At 39.2% G+C, this 16,796-nt stretch overlaps 1 long non-coding RNA gene across 1 annotated transcript; it reads left to right on the forward strand.

Annotated features, from left to right (window-relative positions):
• Positions 1-6,352: 6,352 nt before the first annotated feature.
• On the forward strand, positions 6,353-16,590 carry LOC117673825 (uncharacterized). The gene is made up of 3 exons (XR_004593583.3): positions 6,353-6,601; positions 7,328-7,452; positions 16,490-16,590. It is a non-coding gene; the product is annotated as an uncharacterized LOC117673825 (long non-coding RNA).
• Positions 16,591-16,796: the final 206 nt, after the last annotated feature.

A 16,796-nucleotide genomic window follows, 5' to 3' on the forward strand; every position in this document is an offset into this window, starting at 1 on the left:
AACAAGGAGCAACTCTTTATTATGAAAGCACTGTTCTACAGCCCAAACAGAATCAGAGATATTTTCTACCAAGACACTTTTTCATTTGGGTGAAGAAAGTTCAGCTATAACACTGAATCACATAACATCTCCGAAGGCTGATCAAATATTGAGGGATTTAATAACATTGGTGAAGCTGAAAAAGACAGTGAGCTAGTTGTGTTCCCATAGGAAACCAAGTGAAATGAAGTCACCATGATGTTTCAGATATGGCTGAGATAGTGAATTCAGCCAGAAACAATGATCAAATATAACCTGAGAGGTTTTTAAATAAAATAATTCTCCAGGACATGGAGAAGAGAAATACCATATGAACTGCAGAACTGTATTCAAGGAACTGCAGAAAAAAAGGCAGGCAGAAATATGCACCCAAAATATTCACTGGTATGTGAAACTTAGAACCTCAATGAAGTACACAATCAAGATTTCTTAGGATACTTCCAGACAGTGACTTTTTTCAGCCACGGACCTTTGAAAAGCCCTGGTGATAATTGATCCGGTTTGTTCTGGCCAGTTTCAAACACCCAGAAACTGAGGACCAGGCCTGTTTACTTGAAGGGAACCAGCCAACCAACGCTCTGCTAATAGCCCTGTTACCTAGCTCCAGTTTATTCTGAAACATTTCCCTTCTGTGTCTTTAAAGATGTAAACAAACTTCTTTTGTTGTGTTTCCCCAGTGACTTTCCTTCTTCCACTCTCAGCTGCTGATGCTGGCATGCCAGGAACTCTGTACTTCAGCTCCTTTGCAACCCACTGCATTGTGCTAAGGGTAAAACCAGGAACTAGGAAGTGAGTGAGCTGGATTCTATCAATACAAAATCATCACCCTACCTCCCAGCAGAAAGCACAAACAAGATGCTTGGGGAATGTTATTTTACTATCATTCTGGAAAAGAAAGAAAAAAAAAGAAATCACATTCTTAAATTACCCACACCAGCTTGAATCATCTAGACCAGGGCTGTCAAACCCTGGCGGCCCATGGGCCAGATGCGTCATGCATTGGCCACGCCCAGTTTAGCAAAGGGGGAAAAAGTCCCGGTATGTCATGTGCCACTGCCGTGGTGACGTGAGTTTGACATCCCTGATCTAGACACAGGATGTGGCAGTAAGGTAGGTGCATCTTGATGAGGTTGGCACCTTTATCTAGAAATGACCAATCAAATGTTTAAAAGGCTATTAGAAAGCAAAAGTCTCCCTATCAATTTGCAGATGCCAAATATCAGACTATAAATTGTGCAGCTCTTTCAACAGAGGTATTTTGTAGGCATCTTTTTGCAGAAAAGCTTCAAAAAGGAAGCAGATATAGAGTAGCCATCCTGGGTTTCTTTGTCAAACACAATGGAAACTTTTGATAGTGTCATCAAGTTCTGAAATGTCAGTTCATTTGTTGATCTCACCTTGAAAGACACAAAATGAAGATCACAGGCAACTGGTACTAAATGTCCTAGTAAATGATTAAAAAAATTAACAATGCTTGAAGTGACACAAAAGCAAAGGAAATAGGCTATGAAGGTGAAGACCTAATTGATGCTTTTGCACAATGTGCTATGCTCGAGTCTTAATCTTCCTTCCATTCCAGTCCTGTCTTGTGGTTTGGGAATCCAACCCATTCAATGTATTATATGAACCTAGCAAATGAATTTAACTGGGTTTAGTATGTTGTGTGAATACAGCCATAACTATACTGGATCAGTGTGTATTATGGCCCCTATTTTTTTTGTAAATATCTTGCAGTGAATTGTCTCAGGCTGATCATAATCCACATGGGTTATCATTTTTGGAGGGGACATTTAATCACTCTTCCCTTCACTCCAGATATACTTGAAAAGAACCATTAGATTTGCCAGTTGGAGCTTTCTTCCTAAACTTCACAGTCAGAATTAGCAGAGTAATTACAGTATTGGCAAAATCTCATCTGCCTAGGAAAAATGCAACTTTCTATTAGTAAGGTAGCAGAAGACAGGGACCCAGTAAAATCACCCCCTTGTAGGAGTGCAATACAGGCTAGCCTCCTTGCCAGTTGGAACAGGCAACGTGACTTTGTCATGGCTAAATATTCTACACATTCCGGCTGCTGGACCTCACAAGGATCTCCCAGCAAGAAACAGCAGCACGAATATAAAAACAACAGCTCTTCTCAGAGGCATTAATGCTGTATTCTGTTATGACATATGCAATAAAATAAAATAAAATAAAATAAAATAAAATAAAATAAAATAAATCCCCATATAAGTCTATATCAGTTTTTTTCAGATTTGGCAACTTTAAGATGTATGGACTTCAGCCTCCACAATTCCCCAGCTAGCATGCGGGTGGAGAATTTTGACAGTTAAGGTACACACATTTTAAAGTTTTGTTTAAACTTTGAAAAAACAGGAGTAAAGATGAATATGGGTGAAACTGAGCTTTAGTATACAAGATGCTCTGAGGACCATAGTTTAGAAACTTGGTATTCAGAAAGCTAATAACTGCAACAACAAAAGAAAGCAATAGCTAAGGCAAAATAGTTAAAGGGAATGCAGAACTTAAAATACACATACACACAAAAACAAAACAGCAAATCCCACAAGTGATAGCAAAACATATACGTCCTTAATAAGAAAACAGCAAGAACTAGGAACGAGATAAATAAAATACACACAGCATTAGTTTACCTAAATAGAAACTACTAGAAATTTGGCAACAAACCCTCTAGACTATTAACAAGGGCAGTGAAGAAAAGAAGAGGGGGGAAAATGAGCCAGAAAAATCTATTCTGTATATATAAAAGACGGAAATGGAAAGGTCCCCTGTTCCACAAAAGAAAATAAACTGAGCTTTTGCCAAACTCTGTGAGAATTCATACACAGCTAGCACTCCTGACTTGCACTCCACTGATTCCTTTTTAAACAGTCCTGAAATAAAATCTTCTAAGCATGACCGCTGGGAGTGCTTAAACCAACCAATTTCTGGAACTGAAATAAAAGCAGCTATTACCAAAGTAAAGCATGGAAAATCTCCTGGCACTGTTGGTTTTGCTGGGGAATTCTATAAATTGTTCAGTGAAGGATCAATTCCCCATCTGAAAATCCTTTTAAATGACATTTGGAGAGACCTGGGAATAAGCATGCCTAGACCTGAGACCCAAAGATGGGAACACTTTAAATATCTGGACTTATTTTTATTTTTTAATCAAAATGCCAAACTCAAAGCAGTGTCTCTGGTAAGCAGATTTCTGACATTTATTTCCACATACACTTGATGCAATGAGGCAGATTTATATCAAATAGTTAAAATAAAAATTTGTCATCATCACCCTACAAAGTCCCACAAAAATGTCACTTTCTTTGTTTTCTCTGAGTGCCTTTGAAGCATTTGACGGATTAGAATGGTCTTTTCCCCCTCAAAAACTCATCAACTGCAATGTTTGTCCGTCTGTCCGTCCGTTCCCCCCCTCCCCCATTGCTCCCTTTCAAGTTTAAATCAATTGTTTGACTTTGCTGGAAATGTTCTGACAGTGTTCAGAACATTTTGAAAATGGTCTGAGATCATATAAGTCCTCCCTCTAGCTCGAAACATGAATTCAAAATAGGATTGCTTTGAGTTTGAAACCACCAGGATTCATAAAACCAGTGTCAAAATCCTCAGGATGGTGGGCATGTTTTTATCTCAGTAGCATGTCCACCATCTTGCAGATTTTGACACATACCTCTGCAGACACTCCATCCTAAATACTTCCAAAATGTGTGGAACAGGATTGGAACTCTTCTGGTAAGACTGGACCTTTCCCATGGCAGCCCCTGCCCCATGGAACATCCTTCCCTCTGAAGTTTGGCAGGCCTCCACCCTCCTGGCCTTCCCTAAAGCACCAAAGACCTAGCTTTCCCCCACCCACCCCGCCAAGCGCTGGGATGAGATGACTGCATATCGGAAGTTTGACTTGGGGCCAGGTTTTTGTTTTAAATGTGTTTTCAGTTTATAATTTTAATATGGCCTTTACGTTGTTTTAAAAATTTTGATTGGGAGCTGCCCCAGAGTTTATTGTAAGATATGTTTTAAATAAACAAATAAGCAACCTTCACTTACGTAAGTGTTCACACTGAGGAAGGCTGTAGGAAACTGCCTCACCTACGAATGTACAATTCTTTTCTCACAAGCTTCAAATAAAGATAGGCAATTCAGCAAACAGGCTGGCATATAAAGCAGAGAACTGCAATACAGGTTTTGATCTTTTAACCGAAAAACAAAACATTCTGATATAATATTGACGTATGTACAATGTCTGTAAATGCTGATTGTGGTTTAGGCCTGTAACCATAGTTTTCTGCACGTTTCAATCACTGGTCAGCCTTCTTTCTTTTGCTGGGAATGGGTCTCTGTTCCAAACTTCATCATATCTGCCATTTAAATCTGCCATAAAAATATTCTGTGGAGCTCTGACAGGTGTGCCCTGTGCTTTGCTTTAGGCAGAGGGAATGGATAGGACATGCCAAAAAGCAACATAGGAACATATCCAGATGAGGCGAGATAAGACTAAATATTTTCCTCTTCTTATTAACAAGTCAAAAACTGGTTGATGTTTCTCTTTCATCAGCTTACTACTATGTTGAATCAGAAATGAGTTATTTAAAAAAGTGAGCCTGAATAGTGTGTCTGTTGCACAATAGTCAATCTTTAGAATTGTGCTACTGCACTCATCTTAGTAGACGTTTTTCTGTAAAATTTGAATTAACAGCAATCAACAACTTTAATCAAAATTTTATGTATAGTCCAAGACCAAATACAATAAAGGACCAGCATAATCTACAACTCAGCTAGTCTTTTCAAAACTAGAGAAGGTCACCAAAAAATAATAACTGAGTTTTCAAATACCATGATATCATGAATTAGTGTATCCCTCCACCCAGGAATAAAATTAATTATTTTCTTAATGTTAATAATGCTCAGGAGCCTATATTTGACAACCATGCTTAGGCAACAGTTGCAAAAAATTGGTTACCCCATTCTTAGCTGTTTGCAATTCCATGCAGGTGGTAACCCATAGTCTGAAAGCCCCTGGAATATGAGTGTGTGAGTGAGTGAGTGAGTGTGCGTGTGTACACATACACATATACAGTACATACACATATACATACACAGAGACAGAGAGAGAGAGATGTTCTAGATTGTTTATAAGTCTATTATAAAGTCTATTGTGCTGTTATCATAAAGGTCCATGAGACTGCCAGAAAAATATTACACAAACAAATATGTTGCATGGACATTAGGCTTTACCTATAAGGGATATATACATTAGCACTATTACAAACCAGCATGAATCTTCATATAAATAGGTAAGGGTAATGACATGTGTACTGTTTTTGTAGATTTGTGCAATTTTGAACATTCTGGACTCTAATGATGCATAAGATTGTTTTCAAGAATTTCTGGAAGATTAATTTCTGTCTGGAAGGACTCCCGGTGCGCAAGCCAGAGCAGAGATGATTACAAGGTCTGCAAAGATGCAGCAGTCCAGAAGAGAATTTCAACTCAGCACCTATCAGCTTTAGTAAATGTGAAGTTAGCCTATCATTTCAAGCAGCTTATTTGGGATCTTGAAAGATGAAAAGTCAAGAGAATTTAAGCTATCATCTCTGGGAGCTTCAGATACCTCCCCCCACATTTGATAGCCTGTACTGCTCAAAGTTTCACTAAGATATGGGCACACTTTATTTCTTTGCTCTAAATGTTTGTTATGGTGTTTTTTTCGCCCCCTACAAGTGGAACACTGGAGTCTCATTACGATTTGCAGAATACTTACTCTGCAGCCATTTCAAATATAAATCTAACCAGCTATCTCTATTTTGGGTTTGCACTGAAAATAAACAAAGATGTTCAAGAGATTGGAAGAAAGCGCTTCCTTTTAGACGATTACACTCAGACAAAAAGTAATGGAACTGAAAGAAAGGCTTTTACTCTCCCACTCTCTCTCTTTAATTTTGCTGAGTGACAGAGGATTTAAATGCAAAGTGGATCTAACACACACCCTGAAGTCAGCTGGCAGTATGCAAATGACCTGTCAGATTAAAATCTGAATGAAAGAGATAACAAGCTTATCTTCATAACAAAAGAGTCTTACGGGCAAACTATTTGACGCAATGTTGATGTTTGTTTTAACCCGTAGGCTTTGGACAGGGCAATAGATTGCAAAGGGGCTGCTGCACCGTCCTCACTCCCTCTTCACCCCCACCCCACACCCCACCATTTGCCGGGTTTGCGTGTGTTTGTGTTCGCACTTAGCAACAAAAAGCCAGGGGTACGGCACAATGCATGAAAAAGCCAAGCAGCCAGGGCTTACAACCGGGGCTTTCAAAGGGGCTTGAGGGGGGGGGGACTGCACAACTAGCAATCCTAAGCAAGCCAGCCTATGGGTCATTTTTCTCTCTCTAGCAACCCCACAGCTGCAGGGAGAATAAGCAAACACAGCGGCGGGGCAGAAAGGCGACTGCGGTCGAGGCGTGCGATTTATTCATCTGGCACGTGCGGAGGGGCCGGGGCCGGATCAGCTGTATTTGTTTAATGAAAGGGGGCAAAGAGAAAGGAGGTAAGGAAGCGAGTTGCGCCGGAGAGAGAGAGAGAGAGAGAGGGTGTTGTGGGGAGAGGGAGGGAGACTTGAATGCAGCACGCCAGAAAAGAAAGCTGCAGGTGTCTGCAAGGCGGAGACCACCGACGGCCCTGGAGCCACGAAGCCCGGAATTAGCAAGGGAGGGCGCATTGAAAAAGGCGGGGCGAAGCCGCTTTGCCGCGGTAGAGGCGCACGCGGTGGCTGCCCTAGAGGGAAAGTGGTGCTGGAGGAGCCCGAGGAAGGCCCTCAGTGGCCGATAGGCCCTTCGCTTCCCGCCTTTTCTGGGACGCGAAGGAGCCCTCGGACCCCAGTTCCTCCTCCACAGTTTTCCACATTTGAAGCCCTCCAGTTCTCCTGCGCTGGTTTGGGGGCTGACGTCAGAGGCTGGTCTCCCTTAATAGGAGAGCAAAAGAAGGCCAATGGTGTTCTCCACTCCTCCCCTTGAGAGGGGCTCCCATTTCTCCCATTGGATCATTAGAATAACCATTGGAGTCTTGGTATGATACTTTTCAATAGCGCTTTTTTTGCACCAAGCTAGCCGGTCCAGTACTGAAGTCTACGCAATGGAATGGAAAAAGAAGCCTCTCCATCCTGTCAAAGTTGAGTTTTTAAAAAGGGGAAATTGGGTTAGATGTGTTGAGAACTTGATCATAAACGGTTTGGGGGGGGGGGGTTGCCCTAATCCTTTTTGGGTCTTAATTTCAGTGTCATCTTCCTTGGAGGCAAATTCAGTGGAAGCAGGTTACTTACTGATTGGGTTTTTCAATAGAAGTTCTAAAGATGCCAAGAACCTAAAGAGAAGAGTCTCTGCGTAACCTTTTCATTTACAGGTACTCCTCAGTTAACAACTATTTGTTCAGCAACTATTCAAATTTATGATGACTGAAGGAGTGGTAATTACAACTGGTCCTTGAAGTTGTGACCATCCCAGCTGCTTTGCAGTTACTTGATCATGATCTGGGCACTTGGCAACTGGCTCACACTTAGGACTGTTGCAATGGCCCATGGTCACCATTTGCAGCCTTCCCTGCCAGCTTCCCACAAGGAAAATCAATGGGGATGCCTGCAGCGAAAGTTATAAGTCATTTTGGTATGCCGCAGCCATCCCAAGCCTTGTACTCATGCAACACTGCAACAGTCCCTTGTGCGCCCAGTCCTGGCTGCTGTGCTTGGGCCTCCCTGGCCAACCATGCACCCCCATTCCCACACGGCAGCAACCATTTATCTGCCTGCCAGCTTCCTTTCAAGCTGCCTAGGGCTTGCAATTTTGTGCCAGCTTCCTCACGGACTTTGATTGTTGGAAGCTGGCAGGAAGTGGCAAAGTGGTTGTCACTTTATGAACTGCAAATAGCAATATCAACAGCACTTAGAGTTATATACTGCCTCGCAGTGCTTTACAGCACTCTCTGGGGAGTTTATCTGAATCAGTCAACCTTGAAGCCATCAGGATCGAACTCCAGGCTGTGGGCAGAGTTTTGCTTGCAATACTGCATTCTAACCACTGTGAACCTTGCTTAACAATGGCAACTGAGATTGCCAGGATTGCCTTCGTTAAGAGATGTGGTCATGTGATGTCTCATTTTATGACTTTGCTTAGAGATGGAAATTATGATCCCAATTACATTGTTAATTGAGGATTACCTCAGTATTTATTTTAATTAAAACAATCTTCACTTCATGCAAAAATTAAATTTTGGCATTGTTTGTGGAACCTGCAAAAAAAGACTGTTTAACAAGGTCAGTCATCTGGGAAAGGATTACTGTGCCAATTCCATAACTAGAAATGAACCTTTGATCTAAACCAAAGCTGGTTGGATTTAAACTCCCAAACCCCAACATTTGTTTGACAATGACAATAACTCTCCATCTGTGTACAAATACTTACCAGATGTGTTAGCTGATATTCCTCTTGAGCCTTAATAGTGACCTAGTTAAGGGTTTTCAACCTGCAGAACCTGTTAGTGGAAAAACAAATTTCCCAGAATGCATGATCAAGAAGCAAAATTCTAGTAATAAAAATTTGACTGCATTCAAGTGAACTTTTGTTTTTGCTCTTAGGCTCTTGTAGAACCATAAAACTCTACAGTTTGAAAAACTCCATCCAAGAAGACCCCAGGAAAAAAAAATAGCTCCTGCAAAAATTCCTGTCTTCTCTAGTTTTTCCACACACAGGCTAGTTATAGTTTTCTCTGATTTGGTCCACAAAATAAATTAATCCCTTGATTATCCTTATTGTCCTTTTCTAACATAGATTTGATTTGTCTGGGTCCTTCCAAAATAAGACAGAAAACTGGTGCTGAGGGTGAATGTGGACTACCTTTATGATATTATGATCTATTTTTGTAACTCTGGTTCCATTGTTTTTATTTGGGAGGAGGTTACATACATTGAAGATTTTCATCATTGCCAGTTTTAATTGCTTGATGTTTTTGGAGTGAGCAGTGAACACATTTTTTTACAAATAGGTATTCAGTATGTTATCTGAGCAACAGAGTATAAAGTGGAATTACTATTTTCCTTTATTGGAAAATTAGTCTTGCTGGCTAAGAATTCTAAGAGTTGTGGTCCTAGCACATTTGGAGTTGCATTTTGAGCATATTTGGAGGGTGCCAGACTGAACAATGGTGACTTATATACTTAGGTGATCTAAATGCATATTTACCTCCAGTTTTCATTTTTGCCCTCATATTACATATGATATAGGTTATTGAATTTTTATGTGCTGTCCAGTAAGTGTTAACCCTTACCAACTGTATAAATAGGTTTTTTCTATATCTCCCCTAAATTATTTTCATAAACTTGAAAAATTAATGCTTGCTCAAGATCATACTATTAAATCATGGTTAGGATTAGGAGTTACATCTATTAAAGACAAGACCAGCTGCATAGTATTAATTCCTTATGGTTCCAGATCAGTTATTGGCATCTGTTCTCCCAAATAAGTTAACAAGACTGAAAAAAATACACTAATGCTGTTTTATCATATCTGAATAGTACTTAAACCTTTCAGCATTGCTTCTATTTATTATGATTTCTTTATCATATTTTGCCCAAAAGCCATCAAATTGGTGCATACACTTGGATGCACACACAACAAATCAAAATTACTGAAACATTTTATTTATTTATTTAGCATATGGTGATGTTCAGAAAGCTGGGAATCTACTGCATCCGAGACAGTAGATGTCCAGCAGCCGATGGAACCCGACAGCAGCCACCAAATCACTTCCAGGTCAAGAAGTATTAGCCAGTGATGTCACTGTTGCTTGGGGGACACCAATGGGGACTCCCTCTCCCATTTCCACACAGGTTCCCACCAAAGTGATATCTGTTTTTCTACTTGCATTTTTACATGCTTTTGAATTGCTAGTTCAACTGGAACTGGAGTGAGTAATGGGAGCTCATCTTGCCATGCAGTACTTGCATCTCGAATTCAGGCTTGCCAATCATCAAGCCTCCATTCTAACCACAAAGCCACTGCACCTCATTGAAACACTGAAGCTGTCAGATCAAGAGAATAGGGCCAATCAAAAGAAAGAACATTGGAGAGCATCCTTTCCTAGTCACTTGATAGTGGGCTTCTGCAAGTGGGTTATCCCTTTAAAATTTAACATTTGAATATCTGGGAAGAATGACAGTAAAATAAGTAGTTATTTGAAAACCATACTTCAATCAACTCTTAGAAATGAATAAAAATAAAGTAGGATTTTCATGATGTACTCTGATACGATATCTATACTATATCTGTTGGAAGCATAGTTATTGTATTTAGTTGGGGAATGCAAACTAGACACTTCAAGATTAAAAGAAATATGATTCAAGTTGAATATGATCTGAAGTTTGGAATCAACACAATTCACTTGGAATCCATACAAGATTGAACTAAATTATAGATTTAGTTGTGGATTATTATTTTTTTAAATTTGATTTATATGCCGCCCTTCTCCGGAGACTCAGGACGGTTTACAACGCGTTAAGCAATAGCCTTCATACTTCTGTATATTTATACAAAGTCAGCTTATTGCTCCCACAAACTGGGTCCTCATTTAACCTACCTTAGAAAGGATGGAAGGCTGAGTCAACCTTGAGCCTGGTGAGATTCGAACTTATAGTAATTGCAGACAGCTGGTGTTAATCACAATGCTTTTGGTCTGCTGAGCCACCAGGCCCTTTTGTATTATAATGAAAAAGTAGGCCCTTTTGATTATAATGAAAAATATAAAAAAGGCTGTAGTTACTTAGTATTTTTGGTAGAATAGGATGACAATAGCAGGAAAGGTAATCCAGTAAACTTTCAGCCAGGTATCTTCTTCACAATATTTTTGAATAATAATAATAATAATAATAATAATAATAATAATAATAATAATAATAATAATAATAATAATAATAATAATAATAATTTTATTTCTATACCGCCCTTCTCCCGAAGGACTCAGGGCGGTGTACAGCCAATTTAAAAACACAAGACACAACAATAATTAAAAATTAAAATAATTAAATAGATTTGGCCGATTTAAAACCCCAAAAATTAAAATACCCCAATTTAAAATTATTATATTGACAGCCCTGCCTGGCGGAACAACAGGGTCTTCAGTGCGCAGCGGAACACCCGGAGGTCAGAGATCTTACGTATTTCCGGGGGCAGTTCATTCCACAGGGTTGGGGCTCCCACAGAGAAGGCCCTCCCCCTGGGTGTCGCCAGCCGACATAACTTGGCTGATGGCACCCTGAGGAGACCCTCTCTGTGGGAACGGACTGGTCGGTGGGAGGCTATTGGTGGCAGAAGACGATCTCGAAAAGCCTTCCTATGCATCTCCTAATTCACGGGTGTCAAACTTGCTGGTGTTATGTTGCTGTCGCGTGACGTTTCGTTTTTTCCCTTTGTGGACCTGGGGTGAGCGTGGCCTGTGTATGATGCATCCGGTCTGCAGGCCGCCAATTTGACACCCCTGTGACCTAAGGCAAATGGGATGAAGAAGTATAATACAGCACTCCAGGTTCTTCAACAAGAGCCTGGTAGATCTACACCAATTCAGATGTATTCTGTTTCATCTTAAAACTGAAAGCTTTCAAAAGGATATCTTAACTAAAGATAAAGTGCATCCTTTTCTTACCACTTCATTTTTCTTGCCTGGCAGACTGTTGGCATGGCTCTTAGCCTATTTCAGAACTAATATGCTGCTTGTGCAATTTAAAAAGTCTGAGAAGAATTGGGTTATTACATTTGTGCATAAACTACAGAATGACACAAAGAAATACTCTGTATTGATATGCAGTAATTTAAAGGCAAGCACATTACATCACAACCAATCATGCAGTGAAGAAGACTCATTAAGTACAGAACAGACAAGTAGCAGAAAGAAAAAAAGGATATTTAAAATTACTTTATTATGATTCGTGGGAAGAAAGTGGGGCGAATGAAAGGAGAGCTAAAAGTGATGAGGAACTACAACTGGTCTCCAGACATAGAGACTAATAAGAACTAAAATATAGGCTGCGCAAACAGAGCAAAGATTTTAAAAAGCAGTATCATAAATCCCTCTCTTTCTACCCCCTTGCAAGTGAATCTGCCTAAATACATTCTAACAAAAGAATAAGGCACAGACCTGGAGCACTACTGCAAGTGCTTTCATAGCAGAGTTTTCACAGATGACCAAATTAATTGATCAGCTACTGATTTTAGTATCAAGCAATTAAGGATGCTTTTACTTTTTACATTAAATGACTTTCAACTGATTTATTATTTAAGACTTAGTTAAAATCTACATAGATAATGTTTGCAATAGCTGTGATCTACCCAAAGCATTATTTATTACAAAGCTTTATTGGATCAAAAATTATATCTCAGGGTCCTTGGATCATTATTAGGATGGAAAAATTTAATCCTTGCACCCAGATAACTGAATCCTTCCACCCAGATAACGAAAATCTATGGATGATCAATAATTGAGGTAGTCCTTGATTTACAACCATTTGTTTAGTGATCATTTGAAGTTACAACACTGACAAAAGTGACTTTTGACCGTTTTTCACACTTACATTGCAACATCCCCATAATCACATGATCAGAATTGACAACTGACAAGTATTTATTACAATTGCTGTATCCCAGGGTCATGTGATCACCTTTTGCGACCTTTTGACAAAGTCAGTGGGAAAGCCAGATTCACTTAACCATGTTACTAACTTCACAATTGCAGTGATTCACTTAACAACTGGACAAGAAAGGTTGTAAAATGGAGCAAAACTCAATCACTGTCTAGCAATGGAAATGTTGAGCTCAATTGTGGTCGTATGTTGAGGACTACCTGTGTTAGCTGAAGTGGCATACTGACTGTTAAGAATAAGCTAAAAAACCCATGCACACTTTAAATGATCAGACTGATTTCAAGGAAAAGAAAGTCAGTTTAAAGGTGGAGAAATACATTTAGTTTTACATTCTTAAAACATGACTTACCTAATGCATTGCTGTCTGCATATTGGAAAGAGACAGAAAACATCCCATAGCCTGAATATACATATATAAATACTTGAGAATTCCTGCCCTAAGGAAGGATGACCCACTCTTAAGTGCCCAGTTGTTACTCTGGGGCAGCTTTTTAGTAACTCTTGGGATAAAGAGGAAAGCAGATGGGATTCCAGGAGTAAAACTTCATTGTGGGAGAAAAGAGAAGAACCTATGAAGAACTGGAATGTATCCAGCAGGGAACAACAGGCATTATCTAAATAAGGGGCTCTGGCAGAGGCTTAGAAGAACAGATTGGGAACATTGGCGTGTTGTGCTGCAGTGAGAGCTGAGTATCCATGCTGCCTTATTTACCGCTTGACTGAAACAAGAAAGAATTGAAATAAAGATGCATGTATTGAAAGCTTATTTAAGTTGCAGTGTGGGAGAGGAAAGAAAAAGGAACAAGCAAGAACAGCCTTGGCAAAATCTCAGGCAGTTGGAGAGGCTTCATCCTGAGTAGTATTGGACAAGGCAAATTTGCTGTGCAGAGGGTGATAAGAATTATGGCCAAGATCAGAGGTGAAATCCAGCAGGTTCTGACAGGTTTTGGAGAACTGGTAGCAGAAATTTTGAGTAGTTCGGAGAACTAGCAAATACTACCTCTGGCTGGCCCCAGAGGGGTGTGGGAATGGAGATTTTGCAATATCCTTCCCCCAGGAGTGGGGAGGGAATGGGGATTTTGCAGTATCCTGCCACGCCCACAGAACCTGTAGTAAAAAATTTGGATTTCACCACTGGGCAAGATGCCTTAAGATTCTTGTATTTCTATACTGAAGTATGCAGTACTTTTCCTAGTCAGTGAAAGCTACAATTCCAATAACATTTCTAGAAACTCTTGTACAAATAACAATTCCGTTCTAGAGCTATTGTGAACAAAAAATACAGAACCCAATATATAATAAAAAAATCTATAATTGCACGGAAATAGACAAACTAACATTTGAAATGAAGGACAAGGTAGACTCAAAATGTTATATAGCGTGGAATAGGTGGCATGATTGGATAACTGATGAGAAATGAGAGTAAATGAAAAATTTTGTATGATAATAATAATTAACAAATATGCACCGTTAATAAGATAATGGACGTGTGACCAAAGTCACTTTTTCTTTTTATGTAATTGTCTTTTGTATTAATATATATGTATCTTGTATATACATAGTATAGTATTTTACTTTTATATGTTTAATAAAGTTTTGTTTTTAAAACCAAAAAAAAAAAAAAGAAATGTCTCACTGCTTCATGAGGAAAAATATGAGATGAGTTTTGCTATCTATAGCCACTAACCTTACCCTTAAGACAATCGCGTATTTCTGCTGTAGATATCCAATTTGAACCTCATGCAATCATGAACTCTGTATTATTTGTGAACAATGCCTCTTTCTCATCCATATCTATTTTATTGGGTCATGGCAAGCATAAAAAAGTATCAGCTATATTTATGCCACTGTGCTTTGTTGAAAACAAATGGGAAGATGCAGATGATGATATTACCACAAGAGGAAGAGGGAGAATAAGAAATACAGGTAATCACATATCTATTTTTGTGTGTAGTAATCTGTACAACACATAGTAGTATGTTGCTTGTGTCAAGTTTGAATGGAAGGAAGTGGATTATACACTGCTCAAAAAAATAAAGGGAACACAAGCAGAAGACATCCGAGATTTGAATGAATGAAATAGTCTTATTAAATACTTTGTTCGTTACATACAGTAGTTTTGTGTTCCCTTTAGTTGTTTGAGAAGTGTATAAACTACTGTATGTAAAGAACAAAGTATTTAATAAGGCTATTTCATTCATTCAGATCTCGGATGTCTTCTGCTTGTGTTCCCTTTATTTTTTTGAGCAGTATATTTTATTCATTGGCTCCTGAGGGACATCCTGACTGGAGACATACCAAAGACCTACTGTTGCTTCCTTACATTGGCTTGTACCAAAATATGCCAGGCTTGTGAAAAAAATTAAATCTCTTCTAAGATATGGCCAGAAGTTGCTTATTTGTGGTAGACAGATGCCATCTTGTGAACTATCCCAAGAATTTTAATTTTCTTTTGGATTTTTCTTGGCACAGACAGAATCTCATGATTTGGGCAGCTCTGTGTTTTACTTCTACAGCAGTGAATTTTTCATATTAATGTATAATATTAAAAGGGATTTTTACATTTTATCTTTTCTTTTTAAGTAAAGTTTGGTTTTGTCTATCTCTTGTGAAATTAGCAAAGCAAAGATTGAATCCTAGAGGATAGTCATGTAGCCAAGAAGTTCCACTATAGAAAGTATTTCACTGTTTGCATTTTAAGCTTTAATCACCAGAAAGATGGCACTGGGTGTGAAACCTCTATCTTTCTCATACACCCTGCATTGGGAAGATGCCAGGTAAGGTGTCTTCTGGGAGACAGATGATAAAAGCAGCAGCTTCAAAACCTCTATCCTGAAACAGGAGGTAGGATAGGGTGTGACTGATGTACATAGTGTGAGCCTCAGTGGCGCAATGGTAAGAGTGCAGTACTGCAGGCTACTTCTGCTGACTGCCAGCTTCTTGCAATTTGGCAGTTCAAATCCCACCAGGCTCAAGGTTGACTCAGCCTTCCATCCTTTCAAGGTGGGCAAAATGCTGACTCTATAAACCGCTTAGAGAGGGCTGTAAAGTACTGTAAAGTGGTATATAAGTCTAAGTGCTATTGCTATACCCAGAGTGGATCATGGGACTGACCAGCAGCTGCAGAATCCAATCTGGCCCAACCACCTCATTGCCAGCTTACTGTGCCTCATATCCATATATGTGCTGCCTGAACAGCTTGGTTGGCATGCTGGGAGCAACAGTGCTACTTCATACCCATTACCAACCCTTCAGACAGCCTCCTCAGACAATGTAACCCATTATGCCTTTGCCCAGGACTTCTGGAAGAAAAGGTTTGAGACTTTTAGCCTTTTATCCTATGCACAAAGCTATTCTGCCACAGAAGACTTTGGACAGATGAACATATTCAAATGATTTCTCCTTGTCCCAAAAAATATTCACTGTAGTTCTTAGATCTATTCTGATACCTGCTGGTATGAATGGCAGACCAAGTTCTAACAAGGTGGGTAGATGATAGTTCCATAAATGCTTGCAGTGAAAGGCGCCACCTTTCTTGAGATACTTTACCTTAAAGTTAAGCATTATATCAATCCAAGCTATTTTCTAATGTTAGTCTTTCATAGCACAGTGATAAGGTTAAGGATAGGTTAAGCCTATTCTAACTTCAGATTTAACCTTAGATTATAGGAATGATTTGATAGAAATGATATCTTTAAAATGGGAAAAGCAGATTTTAAAAAACCCTTCAGTGGTGTTCATTTCTCTAACAAACAGAATGAAGTCAAAGAAGAACATCTGGTATTGGAGGATTACACCATATTGGATTGCATTCCATTCCACCAAACAACTCCGGAATAAAGTCACTTTTTGCGTAACTTTAAGATGAGATATTATTTCCATTTCAGCATTTTGTTGGAAAACTGGACAAATAAAATAGTAACAGTTTACAAGTTTTCTAATATACTGACGAGAAAGAGAAATAGCTTTAGAGAGGAAAGAGTCAAACATCCTATGGCATTCCCAACTGATAGGCAATTGACTAACCATTCTGGTCCATTTTAAATGAGAAATAAATAAGGAA

The sequence above is a fragment of the Pantherophis guttatus genome, chromosome 2 (genome assembly GCF_059756535.1).
Source record: "Pantherophis guttatus breed Tessera chromosome 2, ASM5975653v1, whole genome shotgun sequence".
In the NCBI taxonomy this organism is placed as follows: Eukaryota; Metazoa; Chordata; class Lepidosauria; order Squamata; family Colubridae; genus Pantherophis; species Pantherophis guttatus.